This window comes from Alligator sinensis, unplaced genomic scaffold (assembly GCF_000455745.1).
Source record: "Alligator sinensis unplaced genomic scaffold, ASM45574v1 scaffold486_1, whole genome shotgun sequence".
In the NCBI taxonomy this organism is placed as follows: domain Eukaryota; kingdom Metazoa; phylum Chordata; order Crocodylia; family Alligatoridae; genus Alligator; species Alligator sinensis.
In genome coordinates this window covers 540,594-564,609 of record NW_005842053.1, presented here as the reverse complement: position 1 = coordinate 564,609, position 24,016 = coordinate 540,594, and the positions used below count along the sequence as shown (strand labels likewise).

At 42.4% G+C, this 24,016-nt stretch overlaps 1 long non-coding RNA gene across 2 annotated transcripts in view; it reads right to left on the bottom strand.

Annotated features, from left to right (window-relative positions):
• The window catches only part of LOC112550197, a 105,013-nt gene that overhangs the window by 64,886 nt on the left and 16,111 nt on the right, over positions 1 to 24,016 (bottom strand). For both annotated transcript variants that reach the window (XR_003093897.1, XR_003093896.1), the window contains one exon: positions 11,806 to 11,870. This is a non-coding gene — a long non-coding RNA (uncharacterized LOC112550197). The remainder of the gene's footprint in view (positions 1 to 11,805; positions 11,871 to 24,016) is intronic.

Below are 24,016 nucleotides of genomic sequence, written 5' to 3'. Positions count from 1 at the left end.
GGTGCGGCCAACTAGAGGCCATGCTCTTCCTGACCTGGTACTCACAAACATGGAAGCACTGGTGGAGAATGTAGTAGTGGAAGGCAACTTGGGCAGCAAAGACCACAAGATGACTGAGTTCAGGATCCTGAGGTAGACCAGCTTGACTTGTCAGGGAAATCTTCAGTAAACTAAATCACAAAAAGGAAGCTTATAAGAAGTGGAAACTTGGACAAATAACTAAGAAAGGATATAAGAACATTGCTCATGCATGCAGGGATGAAGTCAAGAAGGCCAAAGCACAATTGGACTTGAAGCTATCAAGAGATGTGAAGGGGAACAAGAAGGGTTTCTACAAGTATGTTGGTAGCAAGAGGAGAATCAGGGAAAGTGTGGGTCCCTTACTGAATGGGTGATGGAACCTTGTGACAGAGGATGCAGAAGAGGCTGAAGTGCTCAATACCTTTTTTGCCTCAGTCTTCACAGGCAAGATCAGCTCCCAGACTACTGCACTGGGCAGCACAGTTTGAGGAGGAGGTGAGCAGCCCTCACTGGTGAAAGAACAGATTAGGGACTACTTAGAAAAGCTGGATATGTACAAGTCCATGGGGCCAGATAGGATGTACCCACGGGTGCTGAGGGAGTTGGCTGATGTGATTGCAGAGCCATCGGCCATCATCCTTGAAAACTCATGGCAATCAGGAGAGGCCCTGGATGATTGGAAAAGGGCAAACATAGTGCCCATATTTAAGACAGAGAAAAAGAAGGATCCAGGGAACCACAGACCTGTCAGCCTCACCTCAGTCTCTGGAAAAATCATGGATCAGATCCTCAAGTAATCCATTTGTAAGCACTTGGAGGAGAAATGGGTGATTAGGAACAGTCAGCATGGATTCACCAAGGGAAAATTATGCTTGACCAACCTAATTGCCTTCCCTGATGAGGTGACTGGCTTTCTCTCTCTGGCTCTGAGCGGAGACCAGTGATTTTAGCAAGGCTTTTGATACAGTCTCCCACCACAGTCTTGCACATAAGCTAAGGAAGTATGGGCTGGATGCATGGACTGTAAGATGGATAGAAAACTGGCTGGAGCATCAGGCTCAGAGATTAGTAATCAGTGGCTTGATATCTAGTTTTCAGCCAGTATCAAATGGAGTGCCCCAGGAGTCAGTCTTGGGGCCGGTTTTGTTCAATGTCTTCATCAATGACCTGGAAAATGGTATAGAGTGCACCCTCAGCATGTTTGCAGGTGACACCAAGCTGGCAGGTGTAGTAGATATGTTGGAGGGTAGGGCTAGGATTCAGAATGACCTATGAGGTTCATGAGGATCAACAAGGACAAGTGCACAGTCCTGCACTTAGGACAAAACAGTCCCTTGCACTGGTACAGGCTGGGCGCTGACTGGCTGGAGAGCAGCTCTGCAGAAAAGGACCTAGAGTTTACAATGGACAATACACTGAATATGAGCCAGCAGTGGGCCCATGTTGCCAAGAAGGCTAATGGCATACTGGGCTACATTGGTAGGTATGTTGCCAGGAGGTCAAGGGAAGTGATTTTTCCCCTGGTGAGGAACTGGTGAGGCCACATCTGGAGTACTGTGTTCAGTTTTGGGGCCCCCACTACAGAAAGGACATGGATAAATTGGAGAGAGTCCTGTGGAGGGCAACAAAAATGGTGAGGGGCTGGGGGACATGACTTATAAGGAAAGACTGGAGGAACTGGGTTTATTTAGTCTAGAGAAGAGGAGTCTGAAAGGAGACTTAATAGCAGCCTTCAACTACCTGAAGTGGGGTTCAAAAGAGGATGGATCTAAGCTGTTCTGAGTGGTGGCAGATGACAGAAGAAGGAGCAGTGGCTTCAAGTTGCAGCAATGGAAATTTAGGTTGATATTAGGAAGAATTTTCTTACTAGGAAGGTAGGAAAGCACTGGAACAGGTTACCCTGGGAGGTGGTGGAAACTCCATCCTCCATTCAAAACCCGGCTAGACAAAGCTTTGGCTGGGATGATCTAGTTGGGGTTGGTCCTGCTTTGAGCAGGGAGTTAGACTACATGACCTCCTGAGGTCCCTTCCAGCCCTAATTTTCTCTGATTCCATCAACCTGACACCCAACCCATGCATGCCTCCATTGGCAGATATATATCTGCTCTGCAGGGGACTGGTGATATCTTTTGTTTAGTTATAGTTTTGGCAGTATTCACCCTGCAGAGCACTTGAACTTTCAAATGACTGAGAACTGTAAGGTTTATTTCCTTCCAGTGAAGATCACTGTACTGTAAAAATATATTAAAGTTACAGCTTTTAAACAGAAGAGTCCAGGAGTTCATTCTGACAAAAACAATTCTAACATATCAGAATACAAATAGGGCCTGTTATAGTGTTAGACAGAAATTGAGAAGACCCACGTAGAACAAATAATTCAAAAGAAGATTAAAAAATACTTTCAGTTCATAACAAAAAAGCTTTACACATGAAAACACACATCTGACCAGAGGTGTAACTAGGTAGTTCTGCACCCTGGGTGATGGTAATGCAAGAGAAAGTGGCACAACAGCTACTGGTTTTATGCCCTCTACCCTTAAAAAAAGAAAAGTCTGCACTGTGGCTGGTACTTAGGTCACCCCACCATTACTTACACTACTGCAGGAAGAGTATAAAAGAGAGATTCAGAGAGGAGAGTGCTGATGCAGCCTGGCTCCTGGTCAGATGTCTTCCAAGACCCAAGTTATACAGATTCCCAGGTCACTATGGGTGCCTGGATAGGCTGTAGCCCGGGGACCATAGAACTGCCCCCGTGCCCAGTTATAGGCCTATTAATCTGACCTCAAGTATACATAAAACTTGCAGCAAAAATGTAGAGGGGGGAAAAAATCAAAAATAAATAAATGGAAAACAATGTAAAAGGCAATGCTAGTTTGCTAATGGTATAATAAGTCAAGCTTATCAGATTTTCTTTAAGATAAGATCATTGATTTTCTAGACAAAGAAAACATGATAAATCATCTCTCTGGACTTCAGTAACACACTTTGTATGGTGCCAGAGAAAATGTGAATTTGTAGGGGGAAAAGCATTATAGGTGGGTAGGGAATTGGGTAAAAAGAAGACAACAATTCTGAAAAGGGAAGTCCTGGGCCAAAGGGAAGTTACAGTGGAGTTCCTCCAGGAGTTGTTCATTAACAAGTTTCACAGAAAAGTAGGGACATGCTGATGGAATTTGCTGATGATGCAAGGTTTAGGAGTGTAAGGAGGTGACTGGGTTATAGGTAGTCAGTCTGAGTAGAACACACTAGTTAAGAGGTTTACCAGAGGGAAAGCAAAATGTACCAGGACCCACCTCTAGGGATGGATGTGGCACCCCTGGCAGCCACAGTAATCCTCTCCCTATTACTCAATCTTTAGGCTTGCCTCTCCTTGCCCTTTAACTCAGCTCCATCTCCCAGCTTCTCAACCCAGCTTATTTTGACTCTGCTCCCTGCTTGATCTCCTGGCTTCCTGACTCAGCTTGCTCCTAGACCCCACTCACAACTAACCTCTTGTCTTCCTGACAAGAGGAGTAGTAGACATACATGAGGGCAGGGCTAGGATTCAGAGTGACCTAGACAAATTGGAGGATTGGGCCAGAAGGAATCTCATGAGGTGCAACAAGGAGAAGTGCAAAGTCCTGCACTTAGGATGGAACAATCTCATGCACCAATACAGGCTGTGGGCTGACTGACTGGGGAGCAGCTCTGCAGAAAAGGGCCTTGGGGCCACAGTGGACAATAAGCTGAATATGAGCCAGCAGTGGGCCCATGTTGCCAAGAAGGCTAACAGCATACTGGGCTGTATTAGTAGGTGCGTTGCCAGCAGGGCAAGGGAAGTGATTATTCCCCACTATTCAGCACTGGTGAGGCCACATCTCGAGTACTGTGTTCAGTTTTGGGGCCCCCACTACAGAAAAGATGTGGACAAATTGGAGAGAGTCCAGCAGAGGGCAACAAAAATGGTGAGGGGACTGGGGAACATGACTTATGAGGAAAGATTGAGGGAACTGGGCTTATTTAGTCTAGAAAAGAGGAGACTGAGAGGAGACTTAATAGCAGCCTTCAATTCCTTGAAGTGGGGTTCGAAAGAGGATGGAGCTAGGATGTTCTGAGTGGTGGCAAATGACAGAAGAAGGAGCAATGGCTTCAAGTTGCAGTAATGGAAGTTTAGGTTGATATTAGGAAGAATTTTCTTACTAGGAGGGTAGTAAAGCACTGGAACAGGTTACCCAGGGAGATGATGGAAACTCCATCCTTGGAGGTTTTTCAAAACCCGGCTAGATAAAGCTTTGCTTTGGATGATTTAGTTGGGGATAGTCCTGCTTTGAGCTGGGGGTTGAACTAGGTCACCTCCTGAGGTCCCTTCCAACCCTAACTTTCTACGATTATGCCTCTTTTGCTTTTTCCAGATGTTGCTATAGTTCCTTCTAGACTTTATAAAGGTGGTGTTCCTATTCTGTAGCTACTGAATTGTCAGTCTGCAGGTAAAAAGGGATGTTACTGGGGGTGGAACATGTAATAAAGAATTGGATTTTCCCAGTTGTGGCATGCTTGAAGTCATTGTAGCCAAAAACTGCTGGTGCTAGGAATTTTCCAATTATTTCCTGAACACTGCAGTTATGTGAGAGCCCCAGAAGAGCAGACCATTTTCTCCCAGATGGTGGTAGAGAGCAGGTCTGCTGGCCATGTGGCATTGGTGAAAATTATGAGTCTTCAGAACAGGGTTCAGTCCTGATGGCTCCTGTGACAAGCCATACTATACTTAGTCTCCTGGGAAAGGGCTTCTGGCTTCTCACTTCTAAGCCCAAGCTGGTAAGATATTTGGAAATTAAATCAAGAGGAGAAAAGTGACTATCAAAGGTGCCTCCAATTGAGTGCCTTGGCTTTTTACAAGTACTCCAGGTTCTCATAATACCTTCCAGGTCACCACCTCCCAAAAGCTGCTTTCATGGCTAGAAGTTCAGTTTAAGTTCTCAAAGTTTAGTTGCACTGGGCTGATCTTGCAAGAGAAGAGGGTTCAGGCCTGCGGGACCTGCTATTGTGAGAACACTCTGACTATTGCAATGCTAGAGGCATCATTTTCCACCACAAGGGGCAAGGCTGGTTCTGGATGGGCTAACACAAGTGTGGAGGTAAAGGCCTGCTTCATATACTTGAAGGGTCCTTGGGCTTCCACAGACCAGTTAAACTGGACTTTTTTAACATAGCAGTGTGGTGAGAGGGGCTACCACCTGGGCAAAATTGATGATGAACTGCTAGTAGAAGTTGACAAACCCCAGGAATTTTTAGAGTGCCTTGACATTCTGGTGGGGTGCCTTCTAGTCTCAGACCATCTGAACTTTCTGGAGGTCTATCTTTTAGCCCTCAGGGTAAAAAATAAGACCAAGCAATTCAGTGGTAATTTGGTCAAACACACATTTCTCCAGCCTTATAAAAAAGGCCACATTGGCCTCTCCAACACCATCTGGACATATGACATGTGTTAGGAATTTCCAAGAAGATCAGAATGTTATTTTGGTAAGTGATAACTGATAATTAACTGGTCCAAAAGGTCCTTCAGCACATTGTTAATGAAGTGTTGGAATGTGGCTGGGCTGTAGTTACGACTTTTCGGCTCACCAAATACTCAAAATACTTATACCAAACCTAGAAGGTATTTTCTTCTTTCATCATGATTCACACAAGATTATATGCTCCTCAGAGGCAAAAACGTGGGCAATTTTTAGTTGGTCAAGCAGCTCTGAGATGAGAGGTAAGGGGTACTGATTGAGGATGGTGACCTGGTTCAGGGCCCGATAATCTACACAAAGGCAAAGGCTCCCATCTTTCTTTCTGATGAACAGGATGAGGGCCCAAGTGGATGAGATAGATTTCCTTATGAACCTTTCAGCCAAGTTTTCCTTCAGATATTCCTGTAGGGCAACAAGCTGTGAATAGGGCATAGTGTAGATGTGCCCCAGTGAGATTTTTGGCCTCGGTTATAAATCAACAGGGCATCCATTATCCTGGTATGGGAGAAGGACTTTTTTTTCCCCTCATGTATCAGCATAATCCTGCTGTTGCAGGCAGTAATTGGAATCAAAGGGGATGTCCCAATTTTTCCACCTGGCCAGGGGACCATGGAAGGAGAACTGGAAAACCCAGAATCAAGGGGCATTTAAGGGAACAGATTGCCCCGAAGTGTAGTGTCTCACAGTGACAATAGATGTTCACCTCCAGGGTGGTGGTCTCCCACTCCATAAGGCTGGATGCAAGGGACAAGCCATCTATGGTCTCAATGGTCTCTGGTTGGGACTGCCACTGTTATGAAATTTGTAGGGCTTTGGCCATGGTCCTACTTATAAAATTGCCTGCTGCCCCAGGATCCAGTAGGGCAGTTAGGATCTGAAGCAGGCAGATTTAACCTGAGAGTTAAGGGTTCTGAGGGTCAAGTTTGCTGCAGCTTTCCGTTCTTGGGAAAGTGAAGGGAGTTTATGGTGACTCCAAGCTGAACTCCCTGCCCAGGCCTGGGGTGCTTTGTTTTCCTTGTCCATTCTCTTGGAGCAATGGGCACAACTGTGTACTTGGGCCCCCATCATTTAAACACAAGTTGTGCTGGTGGCACTAGTCCCATTCATCTGGGGTAAAGTGACAGCAGGACCCCACAACCCCACATGGATAGGCATGGGTTTAGGAGTAGCAGCAGCAGGACCAGAAACCAAAGGAATCAAATACCATTTTTCCTCTCTCCACTCCTCAAGACAATGGTCAATTTGGACTGCTGGGTCCACAAAGGCATCAGACACTGAGGATGATTCACTCATGCTAGTTCATTTTTTATCTCTTCCCACAGCCCCCCACTGGAACTGGTAAATCTGGTCCACCTTGTTCCAGGGAGCATAGGTTGTATAGCAGCAGAAAAGGGAAACAAGCAATGGCAGTAATCTGCCCCTGGCAAAGGTTTCTTAATGTGGCTTCCACTATCCTGGCCCTGTGGGGATCATCAAATGTAGTGGAGCATTCTCAAAGAATGCCTCCTAGTCCAAGTCAAGCAGGGAGCAAAGCTGGGGAGCAAACATGAAAGACTTATTCTGGGACTGTAAGTGCTCTCTCTCAAAGTTATATTTATCATCAAAAGGCATGCTAAATGAGGACAGGATGATAGCCTGAGAGACTAGAATGGGTAGGGCAGGATTGGTGCAGCTGCCAGGGGTATCATGGCCATCCTTGGAGGTAGGTCCTCTTACACCGAGGTCTAGGTGGGCATAAGTCTGAAATATCAAGCTGAACATTGATATTAGAAGGTGTGATTAAAGCAAACATCTGATCTAAGCTAGGATATCCAAGAGGCCTATGAGGTCCAAGATAGGAACAGAAGCTATCAGGATCATGAACAATTACGAATGGGCAGGAGGATTCAGAAGTAGAGTTCATAGAGTCATATTTAGGAGTTCCCAGCAGGCCAGAGGCACAGCAAGGCAGTCTGTTGCTCAGGAAGCTCTCTTCTGTCTGGTCTGACTTTATATAGTCAGTGTGACAAAGGCCTCTCCCTTGAGGGATGACTCATTACCTCTAGCTGGGTTCTGGGAACTAATAAGCCCCAGCTGGGCCTTGGCTAAGGACAAGGACAAGGAGTCATTGTCAATATAAAGGAAGATTGATATATTGCATAAGAAGAACCGTGTAGAAGGACCATGCCCTAGGAGTGGCTGTGACACCTCCTGGTGGCCAGTCAACTCCTGCCCCCCTCCAGCTCCTCAGAGTACCCTCCCTTTTCTACCCCACCTGCCATGTGTTCACGTGTCCATCCCTCCACCGTCTATAATCCACGTGCCAGGCTGGCACCAGCTACAGCCTCTGGTGCTAAATCATGGCCCTCCTGGCCCTATCTGTGCCTCAGGGAACAAGCTATCTTAGAGAAGGATAATTGTGACCTCCATCCTCCCCTACAGCCATGCACATACCTTGCAGGTATTACTCAGTATCACTTCTGAGTGGTCCCGCTTTCCCCACTCCCCCCACCCCGACTCCAATGCAACCTTTGTCCCCTCGGGCCTCAAACCATTGTTGGGGCTTCAGCCTTTCCAGTTTTAGCCCCTTTGCTTTGGCTGTGCCCCCACAACCTAGATCCAGTGCCTTGGACCTTGGCTTCTGGACCCCAGCCCCTGGCCCTGGTCGCACCCTTCTCAGGCTGCCTGGCCTCCTTGGGTCCCTGACCCAGGCAAATCTGTTCACATGCCACTCATCCCTGTTCTGGTCCCTGACCCTTGAAGAGATCTATGCTGGATGTCTCTTAGGTGCTACTGTACCCCTCATACCACCCCTGTAGCCACAATCCAATCCTTCAGTGTTAGTATACTGTACAAATAAAACACTTCCTAACTAAAATGTATCAACACTCTAGGCCAATGCCCCCATTCCAAGCTATACTTTCCCCTTATCTGTCTCCATCTAGCTCCCTTGGGTAGCTTGGGTGTCAATGGGCTGGTTTCCTGAAGCCCCTCTCTCTTCCAGGAGCCCCTTTCCCTGCAGCCTGCCAGGCCAGACTGCCTTCCTAATTCCAGACACTGGTCCATTATGCCAATAAGAACTACCTCTTTCATCAGGTGGCCCCTCAGCTACCCACAGGAGTTTCCCCTTTGCTTAATGGCAAGCATACCATCTGCAGCAGTCCTGCACAGCAAGCTCAGCCCACTGCACTCTCCACTTAAAGTCACAGGAGCCTCTGGCTCCCTGTCACAAACAGGATGTCATTAAGAACTGGAGTAATCAATAGATGAAATTCAATATACACAGTGGGTTTCATCCACACGTGCACTTTACTGCAGAGCTAATTAGTTAGTTCGGCAGTAAAGTGTCACTGTCTACACGTGTACCAGTATTAGGGTGCAGAAAGTTAATTAACTCCTCTGTAGGATAGTATTGTTGGGGACAGTACTATCCTATGGCAGAGTAATTACATGTGCTGAAATGCATGTGTAGACAGTGACTAAGGTGGCTGGGGTATGAGGGTGCTAAAGTCCAAGGGTTGCCTGCTGCATGGCTCTGTACTTTAGCACCCTCATGCTCTAGCCAGCCCCGACATCCCCACCCAGAGCCTGGGGCTGAACCCCAGATCTCCTGCCAGCCCAGGGCTGCTCTGTCACGGCTCAAGGTGCTGCATATGTAGACACTGCACCTGGGAGCAGCTCATTCTGGTTCCAACTGCACTGAAATTTCTTTTGTCACCTTAATAGCATGTGTAGATGTACCCAGTGTAAGTGTAAATTCACATAATAAGAAATTAATAACAAAAAGTTCTACTATTAGCCTGGAGTTTATCAGCTGAAACTGGTTCAGGAGAAGGACATGAAGCAACTGATCACAGAAAAACTAGTAGGCAGCGATGTACAAGGTATCAACAGCAAAGTACAAGGGCCTTTAATACTACATACAATTCTGATGACTCATGTTCAAGACAGTTTAACTGAAACTGGAACAGGTACAGAGAAGAACTACTACAATGATTAGGAAAATGGTGAGCCTATTATGAAACAGGAGTTGAGGACATATCTACACCATGACAAATATCCCAGATGGGATGATCCCCACACCTGCTTCCACTTCCATACTCCAAACCCTGAAAATACTTTAGCAGCATTCCTGAGGCTGTTGTCAAGACCGTATTCTCTTGCTTACTTGAAGGTGACCACTGGTGATGAACAGGGATCCTGGTTTTGTCTGATAAAAAAAAATCCCCAATTTTCAGATTAAAAAAATAACCCAAAATCCACATTTTTCCATGATCAAAATGAAACACACCACTATATATATCTATATAGATATAGATAGATATTTAGTGGTGTTTCATCTTGATCATGGAAAAATATGGATTTTTGGGTTACTTTAACCTGAAAATTGAGGATTTTTTTTTTCCAATCAGAGAAAACCAGGATCCCAGGTCATGGTCCTGGTCACGCCTTACTGGCATATATTCCTGTTGGGAATGTATGAGGAAGAGTGGGTGCATCAGGTATACTTGGAAATATCCCAACTGAGACATGCTGAAGTTACAGTGTAGACATAGCCTGAAAGAGCTTGGCTTTTTTAGCCTTGCCAAATGAAGACTGAGTGAATACATGATTGGGGTTAATACATACATAAGGAGGAGTGGGATAGACAACATGGAGAAATGAGAGATGTTGAAACTAAAGCAGAATCTTGGCACAAGAACAAATGGGAATAAACTGGCCATGAAGAAAAAAAATCAGAGGAGAAATTAGGATTTTTTTAACTTTCATAAACACGAGATTCTGGAAGAGTCCTTCAGTTAGAGTAATAAAAGCAAAAAGAAACAAAAATAAATCTAACTAGCTTTGAGATGCAGCCTGATCAATTGCTGAAAGGGATTTTATTATATGGATGCTTGAAATAGGCAACATGGCTCAGAGAGACAGTTGGTTGGATACAGTACTGTGTTCTTAAGAAGTAGGGTAAATCCATGGATTTTTCAGTTTGGTAGGGTAAAAAAAGATCAGAGAGTGGGAAAAAAATCCATAGATGATGAATATTTTTTTGTACTGGATTTCACCAAGAAGATAATGGGGAATTACTGATCCTAGACTTCTGAAGGTGAACTGGTGTCAGAAGGGTATAAAAAAGTGCTGAAACAACTTGACAAATTAAATTGCAATAAATCACTATGATTGGATGCTATTCATTTGAAAGTTCTGAGGGAACTAAACAAAATAACTGAGCTATTAAACATATGTAATTTATCATTAAACACAGCTACTAGATCAGAGATTTGGAGGGAAGCCAATAGTATACTGTATTTATAATTCAAATTGGTACTTGGGGTGATCCTGAGAATTGTAGACTGAGAAATCTTGCTGCAGTACCACGAAAACTAGTGATTATTAAATGCATTTCTAAAGGGCTTGTCACTCTTAGTATTTCACATAAGCTAAAACACTTAAAGAAAATGAATAGTTTTCTATCCAGAATCTTTTTTTAAGCAACAATTGGTGAAGTGTATTTCAACCTAGCACAAGAACCAAAAAGGAAAAAAATCTAAACAAAGGTCAAGTATAACCAATGATATCATAGTACTCTACACTACACCAATGCACTAAGACCCTATTATTAAAAGATTTACTCGTGTTAATTTTATATGTTGATTTCAGTAAGCCATGCAAAAAGTCAAGCACATGCATTTTGTTACTTATCATTTGTACTACCATAGCACCTCCAAACCTAATTGTGGCCTGGACTCCATTATACTGGGCGTTTCAGAAACACAGAATGAGAGGACAAGGTTTGTATAAAAGTAAAACGAAGACATCATATATGGACCAAAAGGCAGACATGGGAAGACAAGACAACACTGAACAGTACACTAGGCCGAAATGTTGGTACACCAGTGGCTTAACTGTTTTTGTAGAGGTAAGAGACAAGGAGAGTTTTAAAGCAGAATGGAAGGAGGACTTTGTACATATTTACAGGGAGCTCCTCCCAGGTGTTTGTTGTGGGGGGGGGAGCAGCCTGAGATAAAACATGAAGATGCTTATTTGAAAATGTGAAAAAGCGGCTGATAAAGACTACCATCACTGACTAATCAGAGCCTTGACAAGGTCAAGGGCAAAACCTTTAACAAAATCACATTTGGCTTGACCATACTATTGCCCTAGACACGTGTGTCAAAGGATGGGAAATAACAGCATAGAAAATAGCTTAAACTCTGACCTGTTAAAATATTTTATGTGTAGACACATGAAAATATGTGTAACTAAATTTAGGGGGAGATTATAAATGCTCTATTTATACTGGTGGATGGTTACTCACACAAGTAGTTCTGATGACTTCAGACCAATGTCCATCTCAATCCTTTTCTTCCAGTTAACCAATTTCTGTAGGTAAGAAACAAAACAATACTGGCATTGTGAGGTTAGGCTGCATGTATAAATATAAGGAATAATGGTGTACAGGTTTATTTAACAGTGTGTTTTACACGGTGCACCTGATTTTTTTCAAAATGTGAATATTGGACTGGAAGATAAGTTTATAAAGTTATGTTATATAGAATTATATATCATAGATATAATTGCATTGAATTAAACACAAATGAATTACTTGAACAACTACTCTGACTTCACCTATGAAATACTGACCATGTCAAGATTGCCAACCAAAGAAGTATACATTGGAGGATGAATGTCTAGGATGTGGGTGCAGTCAACACATGGTTGACAAAAGTACATAAAAGGTTGATTCTTCATAACTTCAGTGAAGCACTTCAGGAATCTAAAACCAGCAGTAATATTAAGTGTACTAAATGTCAGGGGTGCCAAAGCTCTGTATCATAGCAAGACAAAACAGCATTTGAAAGGCAGCCATGCTTAGTGGTTATGGAACTGGGCTAGAAGTCAAGAGTTCCATTTCTGTCTTTGCCACTGATCTGATTTGGGCTGTAAGTGCAGGTTTACCCAACAAAGAATCGCTCACATAGCTTTGTCAAGGACAGTGAACAGATTGCACCTTCCAGCCAATAGTTATACTGACAAAATTCCTGTGTAAGATTCTTAAAAAGGTGCTTCATGTCACTTTAAGTGTAATCTAATTACACTGGTAGAAAAACTCCTTCCTGTGACATATGTTTCATGCCCACTAGGGGGTTCTGCCAGCATGGCTGCAATGGCATAGCAACTATTGAAGAAACTCTTTGGCTAAGTACAAACAGTCAAAAAGTCCGAGCCTGAACCAGTTCAGTCTTTGTAGGTTAGCCTAAGCTATGGAGACTGAATCAGCAAGCAAACGAACAGACATTCACATTTAACTCAGGAAATGCAGGCATATGCCTTCAGTGGCTCAAGCCAGAAACCAGGGGGTGCTACAGCACACCTCCCAACCTGCCAGCTCCAAGGCTTTTCCCCTCTCCCTGCTCCAGTGGAGGGGGCATGGCCAAGCCCCAGCCCAGAGCTGCTTGAGGGCCTGGGAGGGGGAGAGGGGGCAGCGCCTTCTAGGCTGAGGAGAAGATGGGTGGGGAAAATGGTAGTGGCACTTAATTCATAAAAGCTTGAACAAGAATAGTCCTTTCTCTGAAGCGAGCATGTATTGAACAGAAGGGAATAACCCTGTGGAGTCCTACTGGCTGTGATCATGGACTACAAATCCGAAAGGTACCTGGGAGCAGGAAGAGGAAGTGATGAGCAATCCTGCCGAGTCCCACTGCTTTGGGTCTGGACTGAAAATCCCAGAGACCTCAGGGGCAGCAGGAAGAGGAAGTAAACACACAGCCTCTGCTGGGGAACTGTAATTTAACTTGAACCAGGAAGGTATCTGGGACAGAAGTTTTATAAACCGGTCTGACCCAAATCAGTTAAATCAGATACTACATTCAACCAGGTTTATCTTAAACCAGTTTAAGCCATTTTCAAACTGGTTTATGTGCACTGAGCTTCTGTTCCATTACAGGTTTAAACCAATTTTTGAAGATGTGAATCATTTCACTCTAACAGGAAGTCATATCCAGTTCCATGTAGACTGTGCTATAAATGTGATATCTCTATATGACAGCATAGCATCAAAAAAGAAATATATATAATTAAAAAGACCTCAACACTTCAGAAACATAAATCATCATGATTTTCATATACTGCTAGGACAAGTGAAATGTTATCTTCTCCTACAGTGATTTAACTGAACTTTTACTTGAACAAGAATTCACACGCAGACTGCAAGCTCTGTAGTAATTGTAGTATAGATGGCTTCTGTTGCACAGGTCTGTAAGATTAACTGACCTATTGAAATGCATTTCCCTGTTAAGAGGTCTGATTAACCAGGGCTGGCCAAACTAGTCCCAGTCACTATCCAAATGTGACATCTTAACTCAAGGGTGTTTCACTGCAAAGTGATAAAGATGCCAGGAAGTAGCAAACATACAAAGAGGAAGAGGGAGGACAGGTGAGAAAAGTCTAGCATTCAAAATTGTTGCTAGAAGAAGTAGTGCATGCTAATAAACAGTATAATTGGGACCTTTCTCTGCATATCCTAATACAGAAATTGGTTTATCAGAAATTAACAAAGTTTAAACCAAGGATTTAAACTGTATCTAAGCTTTTAGTGTGGTTCAGGAAGACAGCTAAAATTCCAGTCACACTAAAAACAGAACTGCTTTGGAACCAGGTCAGGAGACAGTGATGTTGTAACTGACTCAGTTGTAATTATAGTATAGATCAGGCCCTGACTCCATTGCAATTGTACAGTATGATAGACTTGTGCATGAACTAAGTGTAGGAGTCTTGGCTAGAGCAAGACAAATTCTAATATCATAAACATAACATTAAAAATTATAATTACAGATACATCATTTAAGTCCTGGGATGTAACAGGCACGGACTGATTTCTGATGACCTAGAAGTGACTGAGTCAGCTCTGGAGTGTTTAATGAAGCAGCTGGACTACATTTGTTGCATTTTGCCAGCACTGAAAAACGTGCCTACTTAGTTATGCATTTCCTATAGATGTGTGACAGTTAACAGTTATGCCGAGGCATTGTTGTTAGCTGCAACAGCACATGAGAGCACAGCAGATCTTGGGGCTTGATCTGCAAAGGGTCTTGAGCCCCTGGTTTCTGTAGCAGAATTCAGCCCTCTATAGGTATGGACACATACATCTGGAGCCATTTCAAAAGGGGAGCTGCTGATCTGGAGTGTATAGTAGCTCTTATATTATAACCATTGTGTATGGAGAAGCTGGGAATAATTTGATGTAGCAAAACTGTAAACCTGGATGAAGCTGGAGTTGTTTTGCTGCATTTCTATCATTCCCAGTCAGTCCACATGAAACTGTTAGACTGTACCAGTTGTTGGATGATCATTGATTAGGAGTAAGAATCCCCCATTTCATAGACATTAGGGCAGGAAGGGACCTTGCAAGATCATCTGATCCAGCCCCCTGCCCAAAGGGCAGGAAGTCAACTAGGGTCAGATGACCCCAGTAAGATAAGCATCCAAATATTCTCTTGGATAATGTCATCTCTCCTCTTTTGAAAAGTCTCCAAAGGTACATTTGTCCATACCCTGAGTAAGGTGCCTGAACTCACTGTACAGTGCATGAGGACATTTAGGCACCTCACAATGAGATGCCTTAGAAAGCTTCTCCCCAAGCAGGGAGACCAGTGGAGAGAGGAGTGTATCTTAAATTCTTTTCAGGCACACACACACCAAACTGAACTACAGGGAGGCATTTTAATCAGGCTGAAATTCATAGGACAAACCCCTCTGGAATTAGGTATCCAAGTGACTTTCCTATTTTGGACATTGCAGTAGTGGCACTCATTATGGAAAAACTCAGGGGTTAGAGCACGCACCCAGGAAGTTAGACCTTGGTTCTAGGCCCTTCTTAGCCCAAGAGGTTTAACCCTTCATCTCTCATTTCCCACAACAGTGCATTTGTCACCAGTTATAGACTAAGTCAGGTAGAGGCACTGCTCCTGAATCCATGCCAGTGGGAAGATTCATAGGGCCAGAAAGAAAAAGAAAATAGCACCATAGCTTGGCAGTTAGAGTATTAATGATGGAAAAGGAAAATCTAGCCTGTGCATTTTATATTAAACAGTCATTGGAGCTTACATTTTAGGTAGAAGCCCAAAAAAAAACAACAGATGGATATAGACAGATGGGGGAGTACAAGGAAACAATAAGCCATCTCTAACTCTCCTCCGTTTTTGAAACATGTTATTGTTTCCTCTATCATCCAAAATTCTCTCTTGACCCCACATCCCTCTACAAGTGCCAGCCCATATGCTTCCTTATCTTGTCTCCATATGTCTTAAACATGCAATCTGATCCCACTGCCTCTGCTTCTACTCTCCCAGATACCACCTCAATCTCCCTAAAATTTACAGTCTGCCTCATTTACTCCATTGAAATAGCTTATACCAGAGTCATCAGTGACCTCTGGCAATGCATCCTTTCCATCCTTTTCAGTGTGTCTGGCAACATGCTTTCTCCTCTCCTTCTTCCTTAGGCTTCAGGGACTGTGTCTCCAGCCATGTCCACTCTTCAGGGGCTCATAGATTCATAGATGTTGGGGTCTGAAGGGACCTTAGCAGATCATCGAGTCCAACCCCCTGCCCTGGCCGGGAAAGAGCGCTGGGGTCAGATGACCCCAGCTAGGTGTTTGTCTAGTCTCCTCTTAAAGACTACCACCTCCCTTGGAAACCCATTCCAGATTTTGGCAACCCTCACTGTGAAGATTTTTTTCCTAATGTCTAATCTAAATCTGCTCTCCATCAGTTTATAGCTGTTGTTCCTAGTAACCCCAAGAGGTTCCCCTATTCCTTCCTGCCCCTTTTCCCCACCCCCCAAGAATTTGTAGACAGCCACAAGATCCCCTCTCAGCCTTCATTTGCTGAGGCTGAAGAGATTCTTCTGAGGCTCTTCCTGTCCACTCTCCATACATGTTACTTAGAGTTTTATCCTGGTCTTCACCCTCACCTCCATCTTTTCTCCTTAGGCAACCTTATCTACTATTAAAGCTTCAAATGCCACACTCTCTAAAATGATGACTTACAGATCTACTTCAGAAGACTTCTTCCCCTCTAGTTGGACTAACAGCTCAACATGTTAAATCTCTCCTACCAAACCAGCTTTCTTTCTCAAGACCATTAAACATTAATTCTGACCTTTCTCCTGTGCTTCCAGTTTACAGTGCTGTCTTTTTAGCTCCATCCCTTTTCTCCCCAAATTGCTACTGTTGCTAAGTTTTGCCATTTCTTCTATACCTCCCAAATATGTCTGCTGGTATCCATTGACTCCAGTATCTCACTTTGCTGGACCTAATCACTTCTAAGTTACTCAAGTGTCCTGCTTTCTGGCCTCCTACTTCAGTCCATCCAAAATATCAACCATCTCACCTTTCACTTGGATCACATCCAGTTCCTCTTCGTGTCCTTTCACTGACCTTTTCATAAGATTAAAGCTCTTCATCCTTGCCTTCAAGGATCCTCACGATTTAGTTCTTGCCTGCACCTTCTCACCTCTCATTTCATCTCCTCACTGCCCTGCTCAGACCACTTCTCTGTTATTCTCTCACTTCCATTTCCTTGCCTTTTCTATGATGCCCTAAGTCTGGGGTCTTTTGCTTGGCCCAGTTCAAGAAGCCTTCATTGCTACTCTTTGAAATACTTCTTTGAAGAAACCTACAAACCTACACCTTTGACTTCAGAGACTAATAACGATAATACAGATCAAGTGTAGCAAGAGCAAGGTATGGGATAAACTTCCCTGGCTCATGCACTGGGCTTTTGTTGCATTCCTTCCTCCATTGTTCCTTAGCCTAATAAAGGGTGTTTATACCCAAAAACTTGCAAAGAAGAATTTTCCCAACTATTTTATTTGGTCTAGTAAAAGATATCAGTTTTACCCAAAGAACCTTGTCTGCCTATGTCCTTAGATCGACATGGCTACAACCTATACCCCTTCCTCCATTGTTTACCCCTTCCTCCTGAAAATTTTGCTTTTGATTATAAACTCCTCTGAGATGAAGCTCTTGTTTCTTTTATATGCTTGTAAACAACGGGCACACTTTGGGATGTATAAAAATAACAATCAAAATGTCATTAAATTGGACTAACATTTAAAGCTTTATAAAATTCAGTTCCACTGAATTCTGATATCTGAATTCAATGTTCCAACTGAAACCTGGTTTGCAATATAATTACACTGAAAGTTGATATAAGAGTAGTATGAACATTCAGCATGCCTACTATTCACCATCTGTTCATCTCTCGGACAAAATGGTAAAGAGTTTTTTTTTTGCAGAGGGGGAGGGGAATGGCATTTATTTTAACAGTCCTACAGAGCTACTTGTGATTATTTTATTTCTTAGGTAGTGTGGAATAATACAGATAGAACTATCAGTTTGTTTATATGATGAATTTAAGGTGACCAATTTGGCAATCATGGTAGAAATAAACAATGTTGCCAACAACCAGCATCCAAAACCAGAAGTAACCCCCTCCAAAAAACACCCCCCCACCCCGCAAAAAAAAAAAGGAAAAAGCAAAAACTAATCTTGTGATTAGCCTAAAACCATGAGATTTTTAAAACAGTAAATCTGGAATTCTTTTTTTTATTTGTTTTCTAGCTTTTGTGTTTTCAAACTTTTTTCCCCTGAAAGCTGACTTTAAAAAAAAAAGCTGAAGGTTTCACATTATAGGAGTGGAGGCTTTAAAAATGTGCCAAGCATCTTGAGGCTTGTGATAATATTGTAAACATTTGCAAAAACATGAGCAGCCAGGAGACAGAGGTCCTTAAGCTACACAATAGCTTCTTTGTTCAAAATCATCTGAAAGGCTTCTTCAAGATGGCATATTTTCTTTCATCTTAAAAATGGGCCTCTCATCCAGATGCTTTTCTTAACAGAAAAGAGTAAAAATGGCTTTAATTGAATTTTTCTGGGTTTTTAAGTGCTATCATATTTGTTCTGGCTTACACATTCTTGTAACAAACTTTTCCTGGTATCTGTACAGAAGATAGAGCCTTCCCATGGCTGTTTCTTATGAAGGAAAAGATATTTTGCTACTTACAGTGCAGACAGTTTCCTGTTTCTAATTCAACACTGGTCTCAGACCAATAAAGGTAAACGTATACTACATTGGTATAAGCACCTTAACATGTAGCTTACATTTCTTTTAAAAAAACAAAACATAATAAAACAGGACGTGGAATGGGTTAACTTCTTAGACCCAGACAGTCCCCTGCTGATCCAGTAATGAGTAAGCAATGCAGCTGAATGTCAATAGCTTGTTGTGAACTTGGGTAACCCAGCTGAGCCCTGTGCTTGCCAAAGCTGGAGGAGGTAATCAGCTTGACCTCTGCGACCTTCCTGAGACTGTTCTGGTCCTGCATCTACAAGCCTGTTTGCATATGACTGCTATGTGCTGCTTGCCTGCGTGTGAAACCCTTTTATAACAACTATGTCTGAGTCAGCTGGTGGAGGTAATATAATATACATTAGTCAATAGCTATATGTTGCACAATATAATATGTGGCACTTTCTTTCTAACCCATAGGACCACCCAATCTTTTTAGGATTTCCAGGAACAGCTATTGCATCTGACCTTCAAGCGTTATTAAAAGAAGTCAAAAGATTGTATAACAGTCTGTCAGGGCTTTGCATTTCTTAGTGGAGTTATGTTTCATCAAGTGCCTACACATTACTGAGCTTCACAGGTTCTTTATTCCTTTACTTGTTTATCCTGTGGTAAGTTTTTATTAACAGAGACTTATTCCTGTATGGTACTTGTTTATCCTTCAGTATTTTTTTCTTTTTAATTTAGAAGCATGGGACCTCCCATGCATTTCATATTTTGAGCGCCTAAGAGTCATTGCATTGCTTGGATAGCTGTCTTCCAGTTGTCCATTTCTACCGCAAGATCCTCCTCTATAGTTGATTTTGTTCATTATCACCCTAGCTTTTGACTAAGATCATTAATTCACCTTGTGGAATGGATAAAGTTGTTCATGTGAAAAGTATACCCAGATGGTGCGAATAGTGTCTCTGCTATTGTAGTACAAATACATTAGATTTTAGACATAAGGCTTGAAATTAGACATGATGCTTTATTTTTGCAATATGCTTCTGTATTCAACATGGCTTGCTAACAGCTTCTGCATATAGGTTAAGGACAGCTTTACACACAGAGTTTCACAATCACACCTGTTCAATGACCTAGAATTACACAAAGATAAGGGGTTACTAAAGGACATTGAGTTTACCACAGCTTCCCCAACACGCATGCGCCTTCATCTATCCCATAATAAGTTGAGTCTAGCTTAAAAGGCCCTGACATCCTGTGGAAACTTAGACGTAACGGTAAAATTGTGAAACCGCCAATAGTCGTAAGACACGCTACAGTTCTTTGTTTAGGTAAGCTATAAAAGACCCTCAGACAAAGACTGGGGGTCGACACCGCTTTGGGTTACTCAACCCCTTTGTCGACCGATTGCGCAATCAATAAACTTGTAATGGACTCAGCCTGAGTGTGACTCCCTCCTTGAGGTGTTTGGGAAAGGCCTCCAGGGGCACGAAACTAGCAATTTGTGCAACACTATGAATCTAAGTAAGGAACTGAAGTGAAGCCCTGAGTAAGGAAAAAAGGCAAACTTGATTCTTGGGAACTATAAGTTACCTCTTCCTTATGAAAGTAAAGCGTACTATAAATCTCATTTTGATTGGTCTCTGAATAAACCAGGGTTAAATATAGGAAGGAGATTCTGCTGGTTTCAACTTGAAAAAACAGTGCTTGTTCTGCCCAATAATAGCTTATATGTCATTAGCAGAATGCTTTGGGATTTTTACCTAACAATAACTATATCCTACTTATATTATTAGCTTATATTTTTCCCATGACTTTACATATTCTGATATGCTAGATAAAAGAACAAACCTTTTATTTTTTTAACATGTAAATCTTTTGAATTGCCTTTTAAAGTAAAGAATTTGTTCAAAGTAAATAAATAAGGCTAATGTCCTAATATATTCCCTAGCCTGGGGGTATCAAACTTATCTGACCCTGCTGGCCACTGGGTCCAGCGTGCAAAGCTGGTCAGCACAGGAGCTGCATGCAGCATGTACCCAACGTTGGCCTTGTGTGTGGTGTGCACTGCACATACCAGCTCCAGGCCTGCACACCATGAGCAGCATGTGTCAGATTAGCTCCACACACAGGATGCAACGTGCAGGACCAGGACGCGAGTAGGCTAAATATGGTTCACACGACTGGTCTGAGACTCACAAGCAGCATTGCAGGCCTTGACACCCCTACCATAGCCTCAAATAATGCATAGGGTTCCATCAGTCTCATTTAACAGAAGAAAAAAAGTTTCTATATTAGAGTTTAGCATTCTGCTTCCTCCTTTAATGAGGAAATTCTGCTTCCTCCTTTGGTCTTAAGAGAAGGCCCATAAATTATTAATATTAACATCAGTCTCACAGACAACAGATGGTAAAAATTACTTGGAAAAAGTCTTCACATTAACATAATATAGCCCTAATGTCCCAAGTGGTTTCATGCTGGTCTGTGATCAAATCAGTTCCTGCGTAGAGATATCCTTAGGCAGTGTCTAGCCATTGATGTGGTTCCATGCCACCCACCTTCCTACCACTGCTGTAGCTGGCCTGTCTTGCAAGAATACAGGAGGCATGGTCAGAGTGGCCATACCCCACAGTAATCCCTACTTGCTGCCCGTTGAGGCTCTTGGCAGCTGCTACAATCTACAGAAGCAAACTTGCACTGGGGACAAGTTAAATACCAGAAAGACCCCAAATTTGTGCAAGTCAGAAGGTTGCTCAAGTCAAATGCACTGAGCATTCCTTAAGTACAGCTAAGGATCACTGATATGAGTATACTTTGTGTATGGATAACATGAGTGCATATACACATTTTGCACTGTATTTGGGTTTTTGATAAGCTAATAAACCTCTAAATATCTACTTTACAAAAATATTTTTTGTGTTGCAGTGTGCACTTTATTTCCTTCTTATTTTCCAACCCCTAGCAATGATTCATTAAGTATCTCTAAGTTTATAAGTAAATTAAAATTTGAATTTAGTAACTAAACAGTAAATCCTTTTTTAAAGAGCTGTTTTGTCTAGTCAGTTGACATCTAGAATAGCCAAATGTGACCTTTTTCCTTGGTTTGAAGCTATCACTCTGTGCCTTTCCTACACATCACACCTATCGCATATTTTTTTGAAGATAAAGAACTTTGGGTCAAAATGTCTGACACTGCAGGGATTCATTTAGGCTGTTAGAGATTTATACTTGGGTTGTTTCATTATGTGCTGTTTATTCTGACAATGTGTCATTTGTATACTTTGGACTAATATGTGATGGTGACTAAAAGTTATGACTCATTATTATCACTCACATGCCCAAAATCCTTAGGGTGCTTTGGAAAATCTCCCCCTAAAATTAAGTGATGAAAATTTAAGAACATGATAGCACTGACTGTCAAATTTACTGTAGTTTTGGGCCCAGTATTGGTCAAGCTGATGTCTGAGGTCAATAATAAGCAGAACTGGGCTCTTTGTTTGCTAGTATATTTAGTGAGAAAACATTTTCATTTTAGCTGCATTTGAATCAACATCTGGATAGTGAATTTTCGACTCCTCCTCCTCACTATATATGTGTACACATACAATCATTGAGTTAAAGCTCATGATCTTTAAGCAAGGATGCCTGCTCTGAGGATAGGGTGAGCAGAAGTGTTTGAGGTAAATACCTTCATAGGTATTATAATGAGTTATCTTAAGTTGGATGAAAAATCAGTCTAGTCTAATAAACCCTAAAATCTCACTTTACTAAGCCTGGTTTGATTGGATGCCCTATTTTGTTATTCATTCAGATAAGCCAGCAGAACCTATTTTATTGGCTAATAGACACACACATTTATTCCTTATATCCTTATATTGCCTGGTAAAATTATGAGATCTTCCTTAGCCTGACCCCATATTCTGTTGGGAGCACTTTTAAATCTTTTGGGCAGTTGGACATCCATAAATTTTCAAATGTTAGTAAAAATGAATCCAAACTAAAATGATACAGAATATTAGTCCAATATGATTTCACCTTTATGGTTCAAGTTTAGATTCACAGGAGAACATAAGCTGAAAAAAATTGGTGACTTTGTCCCTGAAAATGTCTATCCATGGCAGAGAGCAGTTGTGCAACAGTTGATCTGGATTAGAAATGTCCTATTTTAGGAATGAGCTGTATTTGGAGTTTTATATAAAGAAATATGATATCTTTTCAAAGCACCCTCATGTTTCCCTTATTTTTTTTATACTTTAACTCTCACCAGATTTTTCACACCTAAAACAGATCTAGTCCCTTGCCTAAAATATTACTTTCAGAAATATAAAAACTGCCTAAAATACTAGTTTACCATTGCACCTGACCACCTGGTTAATAAAAGAATTCTCTGGGGGTTCAATCCTGCTTCCATTGAAAATAAACACTGATTGCTTTCAGCAGGGCATACCCTAAATTTGTAGCAAAACCCACAGTTTTTCTTTTTTTATTTATTTTAAAATGCATTCCCTCTTCTTCCCCAACCATTTCTGACTTTTTCTCTCCCTTTCTATTCCCCATAGATAAGTATAAGTAAGCTAAGATGTAGGATAAGCTTTAACATTTTATTTTAGGTAGTAAGTTTTATTTTTCTCTCCCCTCTTTGCAAATAAGTTCCCTGCTATATTGCTATCGATACCCACTGTTTTATAAGTGATAATTATTATGTTTGTACTGCTTTTATATTATGTGATTCCTGGTTTAGGCCTATATACGTAAGTTAGCATAAGTCATGTCAAGTTTCCATTTTGTATGTCAAGCCTCCATCTTGTGTCCTCTGCCTGGGCATCCCCTGTGTTGCAACTGTATGATTCATGTACCCTTCCCATGTAAATTGGTTCCCAGATGAATGAGAATGATTGAAACACAATGGTAGCAGGCCTCTACTGAATGGCCTGTTACAACCAGGCCATCACCTCACATTGATTCATCCAGGAACCACGGACCTCACCCAGGAACAGAGACAAGACCAGCATTTGAAAGACCAAAGACCCTGCAGAACCAGCAACTCTACCATTGTACCCCACCATTACAGACCCGAAACGGCACATCCTTGCATGGAGCGCACATGCTCAGTACACCAGGGGCTGACCCTTGCCTGGGCATGCCTCCTGTCACTAGGGTCACACAAGGTCTGCCCCTATAAAAGGGGCAGTGAAGACAGACCCAGGGGGACATCCTCTCCATCTGGACCAGCACCATGCCACACCACCTATCCACCCAGAGGCCCTGCCGGCGACCCCGCTCTGGACAACACCTACTGGACAAGGACCCCTTTCCAGCCTGGATAGGTAGCTATCACCTCCACCCCATCTTCAGCCAAGGACTTGGACTCTGCTTTTCTTCCCTACCTGGACTCCAGCCCTTCCACTGAGTCTCTTTCTCCTGCTGCCATTGTGTGTGTGTGTGTGTGTG